Source organism: Macaca fascicularis, chromosome 8 (genome assembly GCF_037993035.2).
Source record: "Macaca fascicularis isolate 582-1 chromosome 8, T2T-MFA8v1.1".
Taxonomy (NCBI): domain Eukaryota; kingdom Metazoa; phylum Chordata; class Mammalia; order Primates; family Cercopithecidae; genus Macaca; species Macaca fascicularis.
The window spans coordinates 67145193-67162748 of NC_088382.1; the positions used below are offsets into that span (position 1 = coordinate 67145193).

The 17556-nt window shown below is 37.5% G+C and overlaps 1 long non-coding RNA gene across 1 annotated transcript in view; it reads left to right on the top strand.

The window, feature by feature from the left end:
- Positions 1-2088: 2088 nt before the first annotated feature.
- The window catches only part of LOC102128875 (uncharacterized), a 196242-nt gene continuing 180774 nt past the window's right edge, over positions 2089-17556 (top strand). Inside the window, exon 1 of the long non-coding RNA XR_012416925.1 lies at positions 2089-2224. This is a non-coding gene — a long non-coding RNA (uncharacterized lncRNA). The remainder of the gene's footprint in view (positions 2225-17556) is intronic.

The following is a 17556-nucleotide window of genomic DNA, read 5'->3' on the forward strand; positions in this document are numbered from 1 at the left end:
CACTAATGTGTTACTTACCCTAATAGGGAACTGAATTTTTTTCCTCTGGTTTAGAAGGCAATACGTTTTATTGTATAAAATTTATAAAATAAAAATGTGTAACTGAAAGTTTAAAAAATCACTCATTGTCCTTCACTCCAGAGAAAACTTTTGTTAATTTTTTTTAGAATGCATGTGTGTATTGAAACAAAATTGGAGTCACACTGAATATAAAGTTGTTGTAATACAGCCACCATATTGTGAGGAAGCTCAGGGCATATAAAGATGCCTTGTATAGGTGTTCGAACCTGCAGGCCCAGCTAAAGTCTTAGGTGACAGCTGGCATACACCATCTGACATGTGAGTGAGTGAGCCTTTAGATAATACCAGTCCCTGGCTGATGGCAAATAGAGAAGCAATGAGGTATCCATGCTGAACCATGCCAAATTGCAGATTCCAGAGCAAAAGAAATGTTAGTGTTTGCAGCCACCAAATTCAAGGGTTCTTTTTAGGCCATCAGATTATTCATTTTGCAATCATGTATTTTAAAACAATTGTAATTTAAGTATAACATATATGGTGAAATGCATAGACCTTAAGTGTGCAGTTTGATCAATTTAGACAAATGTGTACACTTGTGTAACTCATACTTTGTATCCCTTGTAAAGGTGGACATAGTAGACCAGAGTGAGCAAGGTATAAATGTTAGATGATTAGTGAAAGAGATTGGGAGGCCTTTGGTTATAATAAAAATATGATAGGAAGCTATCGGATTTTTAGAAATACACTTTGTATTTTAGAATAGTTTTAAATTTACAGAAAGTTGTGAAAATAATAGAGACTTCCCAAATAACTTACATCCAGTTTTTCCTGTTGTTAACGTGTTACATTAGTATTGTCATTTGTCACAACCAGTGAAACAGTATTGGTACATTATTATTGACTAAATTCTTTACTTGATTGATTTCTTTAGTTTTTGCTTAAGGTCTGTATTAGTTAGCTGCCATAATAAAATACCACAGACTGCATGGATTAAACAACAGAAATTTATTTTTTCACAGATCCGGAGACTGGAAGTCTGAGATCTGGGTGTCAGCAGGGTTGGGTTCCAGTGAGGACTCTCTTCCTGGCTTGCAGAGGGGCACAGTCCCCTTTCCTAGGTGTGTGCTTTCAGTGTGACTGGTTATTGTTGACGTTAATTTGGTCACCTGGCTGAGGTAGTGAAGCAAGATAATTTCCCTGACCCCTTTGCTGGCAGGAACTGGGATGTGGGTGCCAAAAGTAACCAGCCACTTAGGCGCTGGCAGGTGCAGACCCCACATACTGGAACCCCGTGTGCTCAACCCCTTGTGGGAGGGAACACGCAGGTAAGCGGGTGCGGGAGCCAGGTTGAGTGCTTTTCGGCGCTGGCAGGAGCAGAACTCTGTGTGGACCATGCGGCCCTAGAAGGAGTGTTACAGTCAGTACTCTTTTAGCTTTGCCATCCATGGACAGTTTAAATGCTAACGGCTCAGTGAAAGGTAAGTGTGACAGCCTCTTGCGCCTGCCTGGAAGAGAAGTGGCTGTTAGAATATGAGAAAGGGTGAATATGAAAGATTTTCCTTTCGACTGTGTTAAGTTTCAGAGGCTTGCTAGACTTTGAAGTAGAAATATGGAGACCATTGAAAATGTGAGTCTGGAGTTCAGGGTATGGGGCAGGACTTAAGATTCTATTTGGAGGTTGCACATTTTATCTTTAAAGGATTCCATTGTATTTTTCACAGTAATAATTTCATTTGATAAAGAGCCTATGGTGATTTGAATAGAATGAGAAAAATTTAAATCAAACTTGTTTTTTTCCTGAAAGCATTGTGAATAAAAATAAGAGTAAAATATAGGTGATTTTCAGTCAGCATCTGTGACCCGTCTGTATCTGACCTGAGTCCCAGCTGATACAGCCAGTTGAACAGTAGAAAATTCAGAATTTGATTTGCATGTCTTAAAGCTACTGAGGAGAAGAATTAGACATTTATTTTTTCCCCCTAGGAACTATGTGCATATATTTTTGAGCCTTACCTTTTTTTTTTTTTTTTTTCTTAGAGGGAAACCAGTCAGGAGTGGGAGGCCTCTGAACAAGCTGTATTCTGTGTAGCCGCCAGCTTCCATTTTTCTCCAGGCAGAACGCTGGCCCTCAGCACCTCTTTCTGCTTCCCCTTGGTCAGACCACTGAGGACTGCCGCTGTCCTGTCTGACTCCTCCTGTTTCGGTGAGTAATATAGGGAGGCTGAGGGTTTGATATTATTTGGCTCCATATTTTAAAAAGATATTTGGTAGTTATATAAAGTTCCATCTAATTTGATCAGTACTACTCAGTACTACTTATAACTAAGTTGTCGTACAGAAATTGATCCTTTATTATTTAGAAAATATACTTTAAAGTTAATAATATTGGGAGAATTCCTGGTTCTTTCCTTTTCTCTTCCCTCTCCTTTAGTTCTTTATTTATTTTTAGAGCTTTTTGTACTGGTACATCTTCCCTTTCCTGGGGAGTTGATTTTAAAAATTAGATTTGCAAGAGGTATCCTTTTGGAGGATGATGAAAGCCACTTGCACTCAAACTTAAGGAAATTTTTTTTAAGTTCCCTGTGTGCCCTTTTTAGATCCCATCCCAGAGAGGAGTGACTTCTGCAATATTGTGTTATTTCCTTCCTTTCTTCATAGTATTGTCAATAAATGAATATATGTATGTGGTAATAAACATGAAATTTGCCGTCTTCACCATCTTTAAGTGTGTAGTTCAGTAGTGATAAGTGTACTAACAATGTTGGGTAGTAGATCTCCAGGACTTTTTCATCTTACAGAACTGAAACAGTATATTAATTAAACAAATCCCTATTTTCCCCCAGGCCCAGCCTGGCCTTTTGTTTCTATGAATTTGACTGTTCTAGATACCACATATAAGCGGAATTTCACAGTGTTTGTCTTTTTGTGAGTGGCATATTTGAGTTAGCATATGTCTTCAGGGTTCATCCATGTTGTCACATATGATATATGTTATGTGACTTATAAAAGCCAGAATTTCTTTCCTTTTGAAAAGCTGAATAATGTTCCATTTATAAAATTCTTAATGTTCATGTTACTGAATTTATAACATTCATGATTTACAATATTTTTATACCTAGTTTAGGAAATTCTTCTATATCCTGAGATCATAAAGATAGCCTTCTATATTTTTAAGAAATAATTTTTTTGTTTTAAAACAATATTAAATTTACAGGAAGGTTATGAGTACATTTCAGAGAACATTTTTTTTTCCTGAACCATTTGAGAGTAAGTTGCTGACTTGATGACCCATCGCGTCCGAATATTTTGTGGTATTTTCCTAAAAAAGGACATTCTTCTGTGTAATATTAAAATGACCATCAAAATGAGAAAATTAATACATTTCCATCATCACATCTTTGACTTTATTCAAGTTTTACCAGTTATCTCATCAAATTCTGTTTAGCAACAGGATCTAGTTTGGAATTACAGGTTGCATTTAGTTCTCATGTCTCTTTAGTCTTCTTAAGTCTAGAACACTCCCTTTATTGAAGTGAGATGTATTCCTTCCTCTTCTGTTTCCTGGGAGGGATTGTATACAATGAGTGTTAATTATTTTTTAAATAGAATTCTCCAGTAAAACCATCTGGTCCTAGATATTTCTTTCCTTTCCCTCCCTCCCTCCCTCCCTCCCTCCCTCCCTCCCTCCCTCCCTCCCTCCCTTCCTTCCTTCCTTCCTTCCTTCCTTCCCTCCCTCCCTCCCTCCCTTCCTCCCTCCCTCCCTCCCTCCCTTCTTTCCTTCCTTCTTTCTTTCCTTCCTTCCTTCCTTCCTTCCTTCCTTCCTTCCTTCCTTCCTTCCTTCCTTCCTTCCTTCCTTCCTTCCTTCCTTCCTTCCTTCTTTTCCTTCTTTTCTTTCTTCTTTTTCTTTCTTTCTTTTAGATGGAGTTTTGCTCTTGTTGCCCAGGCTGGAGTGCAGTGGCACAACTTTGGCTCACTGCAACCTCTGCCTCGCAGGTTCAAGTGATTCTCCTGCCTCAGCCTCAGTAGCTGGGATTACAGGTGTGTGTCATCACGCCTGGCTAATTTTTTTGTATTTTGAGTAGAGACGGGGTTTCACCATGTTGGTCAGGTTGGTCTCGAACTCCGGACCTCAGTGATCCACCTGTTTCAGCCTCCCAAAGTTCTGGGATTACAGGCGTGAGCCACTGTGCCTGGCTGGCCTAGAGATTTTTTTTTCCATGAGATTTTCAATTACAAATTCAGTTTTCTTAACAGTTAATTATAGGGCTATTTAAATTCATATTGGGTGAGTTGTAGTAGTTCATGCTTTTTCTGGAATTGGTGGGTTTCACCTAAGAAATTCTATATTAGCTAATCTATGTGCAGTTTTATTCTTCTTTACCTTATATAGACATATTTTCAGTGAAAAGATAATCTAATATATGTATTTATAAAAATAAATGTAATATTTTATATCTGTATCATATAATTTTATATCTGTATCATATAGTTTTATATCTGTATCATATAATTTGGATCAAGCTCTAGATGTAGCCAGGACATGAGTGGCAGACTATATTTGGCACTGATGGGAGTCTCAGTGACCTGTAAAGCCTATGTGTCTCTACACACTTCAGAGTTTGCTCTGCATGAGTCTTTGACCATGTGAATAGCTATACTGTGGCTATACTGTGCAGACAACTCATTCTATTTCATTTTTTTCCATGACTTGTTATTCAAAATAATGTGATACAATGAAAATCAGATTTGCTATGGTCCCTGACCTCAGGTTTGCTTAGAGTCTCTGTAGGGGTTACAGAGAAGTAATTAGGAAATCAGAAATCAGTGTGGTTAATGTTCTGATGAGGAGGCAACAGGTCCTCATGAGAACAGAGAGAAGAGGTACCTATTTTATTCTCTGCATCTCTAGTACCTAGTACAGTACCTGGCACATAGTAGGGTCTCACTAAATCTTTGTTGAATGAATGAATAAACTCAGCTGGGTGATCACAGGGTCACTTTTGGGGAGAACTTATGTCTGAGTCAAGTTAGTGATATCTACAGGCAGTAGATGAATGGAGGTAATTCTCTCATGTGGATGCATTAATATTCAGTGTCATAGAAGAACAGAAAGCTTAGCAATCTAAATAATCATCTAAAGCTGTCTGTTTGCAAGTGGGGAGTGGTTTTCAAAAGTGATTGCAGACTGAAGGCTAAGAAGAAGTAACTCTGACTAAGGTATGTATTTGACAAGGTTAGCTATGAACCGGAATTGATTTTTATGAATTAGCATTTTTGGTTCTGGCTGTTGTGTTTACCATTGCTAGGTTTAGTTTCTAACATATCTTAAAAATAATGCTCTCCAAATGAATGAAAAATATTTTTTGTGAAGTGTGATACAGCTTTCTCCAGGTCTTACCTACTAGTCTTATTCATACTCTCTTTGCTTTAAATCAAAACTTTTCTATGCTCTAAATATATCTGTGATAAATCATGAGTTTACCACTAATAATGGTGGGTCATATATTTGTGTTTTCATATGCTAGGTACTGTACCGAGACCCTGCCATGGGTTATCTCATTTAATCCGGACAGTGGCCTGTCTATAAGGAAACCAAACCCAGGGCTCCCATTTTACAGAAGAGGCAACTAAGGTTTGGGGAAGTTAAATAGTGTTACCAAGGTCACTTAGGTAAGCCTAGGACTCACATTTGAATCTAAATCTGTCTGACTTCATTTAACCACTGAGCTATATGTGCTCTTTCCAATGTTTCATATGTCTTGTTATTAAACAAAAATGGCCCAGGATTTAGTTTTACTTGTGTATAGATCCTTAGAAAGTTCATCCGTTAAATGAGGAAAGAGTTTGTTGTGAAATAACATATTAAGACTCCCCTAAAAGCAAATTACAGAAACCCACTTTAAACTAGCCAGCATGGCTGGATGCAAATGCCCCAATAATAAATACAGTGCTCTTCCTCTCTGTGTCTGCTCCTTTCTCCACTTCCTCTTTCCCTCTCCCTGCTTATCTCACTGCCCCACTCCCTCTCTCATTCTGCTTTTCTTTGAGTGTTGGCCCATTCTTTCTTGTCACAGAAGCAGCCCCAGTTGAAACCAGCTCCACTTGTGATTCTAGGAAGAAAGAGTATCTTCTCCGGGAAGAAAAGGCCTGGGGAAGACTCTTGGTCATGGGGACTGGGGGCTGCGACAGAACTTTGTGAACTACGTGGAATGTAGCTGTTGGGGTGACAACATATCCATACTTCATCTTGATAAGACATATCATTTGATGGTTGAAAGCTATAATTATTTAAAGATAATACACAATATATTTTAATAGCTTTATCAAGATATAATTCACATACCATAGGACTCACCCATTTATTTATTTATTTATTTTTGAAACGGAGTCTCACTCTGTCACCCAGGCTGGAGTGCAGTGGTGCCATCTCGGCTCACTGCAAGCTCCACCTCCCAGGTTCACTCCATTCTCCTGCCTCAGCTTCCCAAGTAGCTGGAACTACAGGCGCCAGCCACCATACCCAGCTAATTTTTTTGTGTTTTTAGTCGAGACGGAGTTTCACCATGTTAGCCAGGATGGTCTCGATTTCCTGACCTCGTGATCCACCCACCTCGGCCTCCCAAAGTGCTGGGATTACAGGCGTGAGCCACCGTTGCCCGTCAGGACTCACCCATTTAAAGTGTACAGTTCAATGGTTTTAATGTATTCACAGATGTGCAGCTATCACCGCTGTCTAATCTGTAACATTTCCATCACAAAAAAAACCTTGCACCTATTAGCAGTCACTCCCCATTTTTCCCAAACCCCTCGGCCTTAAGCAACTGCTCATCTACTTTCTGTCTCTATAGATTTGCTTATTCTAGACATTTTATGTGAGTGGGATCATACGACATGCGGTCTTTTGTGTCTGACTTCTTTCAGTAGCATGTTTTCAAGGTTTATCTATCTTTGCGTATCATCATGCATTTCTTATTATTGCCAAACATTCCACTATATGGATATACCACATTTTATTTGTCTGCCTGTTGATGGACATTTGGGTTGCTTTCACTTTCTCGCAATTATGAATAATGCTGCTGTGAACATTTGTGTAGAAGCTTTTGTGTAGATTTAAGTTTTCAGTTCATTTGTGTGTATGCCTGGTAGTGGAATTGCTGGGTCATACGATAACTGTGCCTAACATTTTGAGGAACTGTTTTCCAAAGTGACTGTACCATTTTACATTTTCACCATCAATATGTGAGGGTTCCAGTTTCTTTACATTCTTGTCAACACTTACCGTCTTTTTGATTACAGGCATCTTGGTGGATGTGAAGTGGTATAATGCATATTTTATAACAGGTTGTTTTGTTTGTTAAATAATAGCCTGTTTTCTTGTCTTCTTGCCTTGTATTGGAGCTCTCCCAGTGGTTTCTGAACCTGCTCCACCTCATCCAGTCGTTCAGGTAGGCACACCATGTTGATCAAAGTATCAGAAGTGTATGTTTGTTTGTTTTTCTTTTTCTTTATAAATTTCATTATTTACAAATCTAGACAGAGATTATTCCTATTTTCATATTAAGAAAGAGGTGGTAAATGTCAAGGTTACTTGATCAAGGTTGGAACAGGGATTTGTATTTAGGATTTGTTAGGTGGTAGAGAGCTGCTTGCTTCAGATCTGCAGTGTCAGCTACTTTGATATGATAGGTGGCATTCATATGACACACATCCCACTTGTGTTCACTGTGTTATATGTAGTTCCCAGCAAACTAGTTGTATCTCTACTGTTTTTTTCTTAGAAATATGAAGGCAAGAGTAATGTTTTAGGAATAATCTTTATTAAATTATTCATAAACTTCACTATTTTAATTTTCATTAGTATAAATTACTTGCAGCACACTCAAAACTGAGCTTCTTTTCTATGATTCACAATTGTTGCTTCTGACTACTTTATTATGGCGACTTTTGTTATCAGCCCTGTAGAGCTATTTAACATTCACCTTGGGGTCAGTATAAAATTTGATACTCTGGCAGCCTGTATTCAGAGATGCATAGATGGTCTTCCATCGGTGGCTTTCTCCCTAGCCCTAGAGCAGTTCGTGTATCCAGATTCCATATTGAGTCTTGCCGGAGTACAGCATAAGAGAATCTATGTTGATCACATCTTATGCGAAAGTCTGTGTTGATCTCTTGCTGCCCATTTGCCACATATCACTATATAGCTTGAAAGTCAAGCACTTGTGCTTTGGAATTGCTGTTCAGCTCATGCTTAATATTTTAATGACATCAAGCAATAGCAAGAAGAGATTACACATATTGGCAGTACCTTCTAAATTTGGAATAATGTGGTGATCTCCGTGAGATAAAACAGGAGCTTGCAGGTATTTAACAACACATATTTGTAAAGCTGATAATGTGCCAGGAATGTGCTGGGGGATACAATGAACAAAATGGATAAAAATCTCTGTCCTTATGAAATGTACGTCCCAGTGATTAATGATTTACTGTGAGATCATTTATAATGTGTACCATCCTGATAAAAAATCTATTGTGATTTTTTTTGGTAACAGTGTCTGAAAACTTTAAAATTTGAAAAAAGAAAATTAAGGCATTAAAAATGTTTAAATTGGTGCATTTAGATAGTATATTATGTAAGTGATTATTGGCCAAGTACCCCAAAGGCAAGATATTACAGATCCCAATCTAATCACTAAAAGTTAACACTTTTTATATTGACGTGATCCTTATTGAAAAGTGTATTTTTTTAGTGAGAGGCAGTGCAATCCCAAAATCAACATCATACCTCTAAATTGATAAGTTGATATTGTATCAAATAGAAATCTCATGATAATGAGGCAGGTCAGGATTTGAATTTTTCATTTCTTTAGAAGCATAATTTGGAGACTTGTAAAATTAACAGGACAGTTGAAATTGACTTTTATTTTTAAACATCAGACAGGTAATGTGCTGATGTAAAAAGGTTGAGGAAGGAGATTTGGGATCTTGTAAAATTAATAGGACAGTTGAAATTGACCTTTAGTTTTAAACATCAGACAGGTAATGTGCTGATGTTGTAAAAAGGTAAAAATAATCATCACACTTAGGAATTACAAAAGGATCAAAATAGACCGTTTTTTGTTTTTTGTTTTTTTTGTTTAAAGGGATGTGGGTACTTTTTACCCAGTAGTACCAGGCACCTGGAGATGAATGCTTTCAAGTGAAATAAGAAAGGATCACAATTCTTATTTGGGCTAATGCTGCTTATAGGCACAGCAGGAATGAATGAATGAATGAATAAATGAATGAATGAATTTTATTAGCATATGTAATAAATAAGTAAAAAACTTCACAAGATAATTTTAGGTAGTGATAAGTACTGTAAAGTCAGTAAAGTGGGGTCTATCATAAGTGAATTAGCTAGTCACTTGAATACCTAATAAATATCTAAACTTATTGTGGCCAAAAGGGAACTCCTGATTCTCCTCACCACCAACTTCTCACCAGGGGATGCTTCTGTAGATTGTGAGGTCTGGGAAGCTTTTGAAGATGTTATTTGAGTTGAGATGTGAATGGTGAAGTATCTGTGTGCATTTCGGGTATGGAGGTGGGAAAGCGTTGCTTTAGAGGTGGAAATGAGTTTAGTGTGTTGGAGACAGTCAGTATGAAATGTTGAAATGTAGCCAGAAAAGAGATAGTGCTAAATGAGGCTACAGAGGTGGAAGGGGCCTTGATCTTTTTTTTTTTTTTTTTTTTTTTTTTGAGACAGAGTCTCCAGGCTGGAGAGCAGTGGCCTGATCTCAGCTCACTGCAACCTCCGCCTCCCGGGTTCAAGCAATTCTCCTGCCTCAGCGTCCTGAGTAGCTGGGACTACAGGCGTCGGCCACCATGCCTGGTTAATTTTTGTATTTTTAGTAGAGATGGGGTTTCACCATATTGAACAGGCTGGTCTCGAACTCCTGACCTTGGGATCCACCTGCCTCGGCCTCCCAAAGTGCTGGGATTACAGGTGTGAACCACCAGGCCTGTCCAGGGGCCTTGATCTTTTAGGGCAGAATAAGGAGTTAGGATTTCACTTTAATCATGGCATTAAGTCTGTAAGTGTTCTAGGTCTGGGGATTGATGGCCCCATGACTGTGGATACTATGTAGAGGCAGAAGAGGAAATGGGGACCTTTTTGAGCTGTTGTCTGTGTAAGAAGCCATAGCAGCCATCTAGATGGAGCCTGGGACAGCTTTGGCAATGTACTTTGCAGACAGAGCTAAAGAACTTAAGTGTGGATTCTATGTGGAAGGCAGGAGATGATTTCTAGGTTTTGTTTTGTTTGAACAACTGGATGTGTGATGGTTCAGTTACTGAGATGGGGAAAATTGGAGAAGTTGATGGTGAGGGGAATCAGAATATCCCTTTTGGACGCAATAGGTTTTAGATACTTCTTAGGTAGTCAAGTGAGGTAGCTTAGTGGGCAGTTGAATAAATGTCTGTAGTTCAGTGGCGATGTCGATTAAAATGACAAAGGTAGGTGTCAGCAAAGTAGAGCTGACTTCAAAGCCGTAAGACTGGATGAACTCCGCAAGGGGATGGGCTCTTCAGTTTGCTTCCTCAAATTGAGAAAGTTGGGCAGGATGGTCTTTAAGGTCCCATCTTTTCCAAAAAGTTAGATGTTTATTGAATTTTAGAGAGTCTCTGTAAGAAACTTGAAAGTGATGGGAATTTTCTGTAAAATGCTTTAGCTTCTTTTAAATCGTGAAAAGGATGAATGGGAAGAAATACAGACATTTAAATATTCCGTATCTGTATTCATTCTGAAATTGCTTGCCCACAAAGCATGATATGTATGTTATGTAACTGTGATAAAATATCCTTCTGAATGTGAAAATAATCTCCTTCATATTGTAAGTTTTCATTTAAACTGAAATGGTCAATGTGAACTTATTTTTATTAAAAAATGTTAAACAGTTTTATTGAGGAGTAAAGTGACACCCAAGCTGCACATATTAGAAGTGTGAAGTTTGATGTTTTGACATAGGTATCCACCCATAAAGCTCTCACCACTAAAGATAATAGACATGCCTGTCACCCCGACAGTTTCCTCGTACCCTTCAGTACTGTCTCCCTCCTGCCTCTGATCCACAGCCAGCCACTGATAAGCTTTTTGTAACTATAGATTAGTTTGCATTTTCTAATTTACATATTATATAAATAGAATCACACAGTGGGTAATCTTTTGTTCTGACTTCTTTCACTCAATTATTTTGAGATTTATTCATGCTGTTTTGTGTGTCAATAGTTAGTTTTTTTATTTGCTAAGTAATATCCTATTGTATGGATATGCCAGATTCATTTTTTTCAGTCATAATGAAGTTAGACTACCTTCTTTTTCCTTTCATCAGGTCTTCTGATTTGCTGGCATTATGTGCCATTATGTGCCACTGTGAATCCAGAAAATTTGAGACAGGTCTCAGTTAATTTAGAAAGCTTATTTTGCCAAGGTTGAGGATGCACGCCCCTGACACAGCCTCAGGAAGTCCTGATGACATGTGCCCAGGGTGACCGGGACACAGCTTAGTTTTATACATTTTAGGGAGACATGAGACATCAATCAACATATGTAAGAAGTACATTGGTTGGGTCCAGAAAGGCAGGACAACTTGAAGCAAACACAGGAAGACTTGAAGCTGGGAAGGAGCTTCCAGATCATAGGTAGGTGAGAGAGGAATGGTTGCATTCTCTGAGTTTTTGATTAGCCTTTCCAAAGGAGGCATCAGATATGCATCTATCTTAGAGAGCAGAGGGGTGACTTCGAATAGAAGGAGACGCAGGTTGGCCCTAAGCAATTCCTAGCTTGACTTTTCCCTTTAGCTTGGTGATTTAGGGGCCCCAGTATTTATTTTACTTTCACACACCTAAGAGACTAAACATGTGAGTATATATACACACAGAGACACACTCTGAACTGTCTTTATAGAAGGGCTTCCTTGTTCTTGTATTCATCCCCCTTCATCCTGTTCAGGGATGAGCTTCCTGGCTTTCATTTACCACAGCAAGCTTGACGGTGTTGTGGATAGGAAGCAGGCCCACCCTTTCTATGTGTGTGTTCTGTGTGATTTTTTGGGGATGTGTGTATGTTGTTGGGCTTTATTTTTTATATGGATTGTGTTTATTTTAGCAGGTCACCTGAAATAAAACTGAAGCTTCATAGTTCAGCCTTTACTTGTGCTTCATAGTTTAGCACTTGTGAATGCAGTTAATCTAGTACTTTTAATTTCACAAGGGAGTATAAATAAATTTTTTCTCAGTTCGTAGGAATTTTGTATAATTGGTCAAGACAGAGATCAAAATGAAACACTCATTCAGGTGGTAGGTAGATGCCTACCTTTAATCTCTGTCTTATCTTGATTAAATCACTTGCTTTCTGCTTCTGTTTTTGTGCATTTGGAAAAGTTCACTGCTTTTTGGTTCATGTGGATGATCTGAGAATGCACTTGGGGATTTGTGAGTTAATTATTCTCTGGCTGTTTTTAACATCATCAGTTTACCATGGAGTTTAAGGATGTTTGGGCTCTAGCCTGGCAGTTCTCTGTGCCATTGTCTGGGGTTGTCTGGGGAGGAAGAGAGGATGTTGTGTCTGATATCTGTAGGCCTGTCCTGGCAGAATAGGGCTTCTCACTGGCTGAGCTGAGTGTGTTTGGTTTATGTGGGATTAGAATGCACAGTGGCCATATAATTCAGGAGACAAGAAAGAGCCCTGAGAGAGGAATGTCAAAAAAATCTCTCTATTGCGTTCTCATGATGCTTGTTCTCTGTGTAATAAAAAACTTGGTGATCATCATTTGTATTGTTCATTTAATTGTCCTTTTACTGGCTTTTAAGTTTTGTGAGTGCAGGGACAACCATGTCTGTGTTCATCCATTGTACTCATACAAGAAATGCTTACTGAATGTTTAATAAGTTGTCTTTATGCTTCTTGTATTTATTTTACATTTGTAGTTACAGAGTTTCTAATTGTAGCAATTAATATTAAGAGCTTTAAGCCCTTTAGGAAAGATGGAAGGTAAATGGAAGTAAAGATGGAAGGAACTGTTTATTAGTCTGCTCCCCTTGACTTTAAGCAAACTCTTGAGGCATGATCTCCCCTCCCCCATTTTTTCTTTCAGTGAATGAAAAGCACAAATGGAGCCAGGCCTTCCACTCAGGGATTGGTAGGAATGCAAAGATGAATAAAATTGTTCCCAAGCCTTAAGAAGCTCACAGTCTAAAGGGAAAGTCAACCTTATAGGCCAGTGACAATTTAATATAAGCACTTACAGAAATTATTTTAAAAGTATTTTGGGAGCCCAGAAAATATGAATAAAGGCTCTTGTTTCTAACTTGAGGAGCTGGGTAGAAGCGACCCCATGAAGTAAAATAGGAGATCTATCAGGAAAGGAGGCAGATTTGGTAGGATGAGGAGGCAGGTTAGGGTGCAAGTACATTAAGAATTCAGTTTTGGATGTTTTTAGTTTAATTTTTCCATAGAATGTTATTTTTTTTTTTTTGTAGGTAATTTGTAGATTTTTATGCTGGTTTATAAAAAGCTCTTTCCTCAGTTGGTAGCATTGAATTCATCTTTAGTATTTATGGGGAGGTCATAGTTCTTCAACTAGATGTTCTCCATTACCTTACCAAAGTTGACTCTACCAGTAGTGAAGCCTACAAGGAAAAAGATCTGCTGCTACGGATACCTAAAAGACCATTTCACATTAGTACTTATGGGACTGCCTCATTCTTTGTGTTGGCTGTAGAGCATTCATTCCATCGACTGAATGTAACATGCTTTAGTAGTCCCCCTGTTTTCCAATTTTCCTATTATATCAGTGCTGAAGTACATATGCATAAATGTAAATATATCATCTCTCACATTTCTAAATTATTTTCCATTAATGTTATATTGGTATATACTTTTACCAACAGTGTTTTAGTGTGTCTGTTTCCTTATACACTCACCAGTGCAGAGTGCTGCTTAAGTTTATCTGATAGGTGAAAATGTTATTTTATTTGATTTTTAACTTCTATTTCTCTTATTATAGAGTTTGGGCATCTTTTCATATGAATGAGTCATTGGTAATTCTTTTTCTCAGAGCTGATTGTGCCTATACTCTACCTATTTTTCTTTTATATGGTTACTGTTTTATTGTTGATGTGTAGGAGCTTTAGATATATTAAGGAAATTAGCTCTTGGCGATGTGACATACTGTTGCTTTTAAGTTTGTTGTTTGTCCTTTGACTTTGCTTACCCTGTTTTGCCATGAGGGATTTTTTTATACTTATGTAGTGGAATTGTATCTAATTTTAAAAATTGCTTCCAAATTTTGTGTTACACTCAAAACATTTCAGATAATACCTTTATTGTATTCTGAATACCCATTATGTGTTTGGCTCTATCTCGGGAATTCCAGTTATATTTTGTTGATCTGTTTATCTGCTCATCATTCTAACTTTTAAAAAATTTTATTCTAGTCTCTGAAAGGGCAGTCAATCCACCGTCATTACAAATTTCTTGGCTATCTCATATGTTTATATTTCTCTATTAATTTTTAAATTGACTTTTCTTTTTGAAAAAGCCTATTGACATTTTTATTATATGTACTTAAATTATATGATTAACATAAGGAGAAACGAACATCTTTATGATTCTGAGTCTTCCTATCCAAGAATGGTGTGCTTTTCCCTTTCTTCAAGTGAAGCTCTTTAAGCAGGGGTATCTGCTTTGGACAGTTTTGTGAACCTCTGTTTCATTACAGCCATTACGTATATTTGAGTCTAATACATAAGATTTAACAAAAAACTAAAAAGCCAATATTTATGTAACCACCCTGGGCAAAAGGTAGAGTATTACCAGGCCACAAAAGTTCCCTGTTTGTCTGTCATTATTGTAACCTCTTCTCTCCTTTCATAGGTAATACTTCAGTGACTTCAGTCATAATCACTTTCATGTTCTTCTTTATAATTTTATGAATTTTGTAGACATTCCTAGACAAATGGTTTATTACTTGCTTTTTGGAACTTCTGTGAAATAGGTTTATATGTTATAATGTATTCTTCTGGATTGATTCAAGAGATGCATAGTTTCTTCTGCACAACATTATGTGTTGAATTCAGTTCATATTTTTGTAAGGAGTTACAGTTCTTTCACTTTTGTTTTTCTGTGTAGTTTCCCATTGTGTGGATATACCACGATATATTTAGCCATTTTGCTGTTAATTTTTTTTTTTTTTTTCGCATTTGGCTATGATGAACAACATTGTGTTGAATATTCTTGTACATGTATCTCCTACCCCGTGTTAAACACGTGGATATTGGAGTGGTTGGTCACAGATAGGACTATTTTCAATCCTGTAAGAAAACACTGAGCTTTTTTCTAAAGTAGTTTTCGGCTATGTGCGAGAAATCCCATTGCTCTGCATCATAGTCTATCTTGGTATTGTGAGACTTTAAAATTTGGGCAATCTGATGGTGTCTTATTTCTGTTTAATTTGTATTATAAAGATTTAAAAAGTGGTTCATTCCTTTGCCTTTGGGTCCTGTCATCTCTTGTTGACTTTGAGGTTGGTTTGTGACCAAGAGCTTTGCTGATGAGGACACTTGTTTTCTAAACATAGTTACGGAAGAGTTTTGCCTGGGAAATTTAAAAAGAATTCAGAGTCCCATTTCAAACTTGGAGAATAAAAAGTTTTGGAGCTAGTATCTAATAATCTAATACATAAACAGCTAGACTTAGATTCCAGCACAGGGCCCTTGAAACTGAAGGTTGTTCTATCTGTACTATTTTTTTCCAAGTCTATCATGTATTTAGCATTTAAAACACACCTGAATTTGTAATAGCCACATACAAGTGCTCATGGCCCCATGTGGCTAGTGGCTATTATATTGAACAGTATAGATCTGTTTAGAAAATTGCTCAATGATCAGTGTATAGTTGGTATGCATTTTGAGCTTTGATATGCAATTTGATCTTTGGCATCAGGTTGTATACTTCATGCCCTCTCACTCCCCTTCCCATCAAAGCAGGGTCTCACAAAGACGGGCCATTCACCTTGGGAGGGACTGGTTAAGAAGGTAAGTATGTTATCCAAAATCCATTTATATTATTAAAAAAGTAACATTGGAAAACATTTTGTAGTCCATCAGTAGGGATGTGAATGTAACAATTGATTTTTTTTTTTTGGCTGCTTTTATTGGTTTGTTGAAGATTTAATCACTTTGATCTATGTTTAAATTTAAAGTTTTTTAGTCTATTATGTTAATTTTTGGCTTATTGTAGAATGCTTAATTCTGATGTAGAGGTAATTAACAAGCTTTTGTTGGGCATATGTGAAAGTTGTTGGGCTTGTAGCTAGAGGCTATCATATTGAATATGCTCAGAAAATTGCTCAATTAAGTGTATGGTTTGATATAGATTTTGAACATGCCAGAAACTCCCTTCTCAAGTAAGAGGGAGGAAATTTAAAGCCTAAAAAGATAGAGAAAATATACAATCTATTGTAGAGGCAGAATGTGAATTTGTGAATAACATTTTTATATTTTCTCAGTCACACTTTAATTAAAGTGTAAGCACCTTTAGTAAAAATAGGAAAATAGTAAGATCAGGTTCAACTTTGGACTAAAAGGAAAACTCTGTAAGGTGGAGAGCCCAGAGGTTGAGGTCTCAAATCTGCCATCCTTGCTGTTTCCTTTTAAAGTGGAAATAGCACTGATCTCACATGAGCATTGAGGTTAATTTAGATTTCATGAAAGGTAGTAACATTTGTCTATTATAAATTTTATATATTATAATATATATTATATATGTGTGTGTGTGTGTGTGTATACATATAAACCATAGCTGTATTTTGGTCTTCAGGGCAAAAAACTTCCCTTTCGATTTTTGGAGGTACACTCTCCTGTGTTTTCTCTCACTGTCTCTCTCTTTCCTGCATGCATTTGCCTCCCCAGTCCTGCCCCATCCATAAAAGGATGATTAAGATACTTTTGTTTGGGAAAGTTTTATATTGAAGACCTTTCAGAAGTTATTTGAATGTCTGGGTTTATATTTCTTCCCATCTTTTCTAGTGAAGTAACAGTCTTGACTTCTTCGTCTGAATGCCCTACGGAATTGTTTCTTGATATGAATGATGCTGCTGCCTCTTCCTAGAGCCCCTGCCATGGTCTAGCGCTCCTTATCCTTCCTAGCTCAGTTATAAGGCCCAGAACCAAGTATGCTTTTGGGAGGCTCCCTTGCTCCCTGCCAACCCGCTTTCTGTCAGGGAATTGACTGTTCCTTCCTCTGGGTTGCTCCTAGGTCTTTGCTTGGCTAGCATTTAATAAGTTATACTCCAGCTTTGTGTCTGTGACTCCCTCCCCTTGTTCTTTCAGAACCACGTCTTCATATCTCCTGTACAGTTACTGAATAAATGTGTGACTTAAGCTCCATGACTTTAGATTAGTCACTTAAGCACTGAGACCTAGTCTCCTCATCTATAAAATGTGGTTTTCTGCCTCTTGACCCTAATGTCATCAATAAAGTTGCAGTTGCTGAAT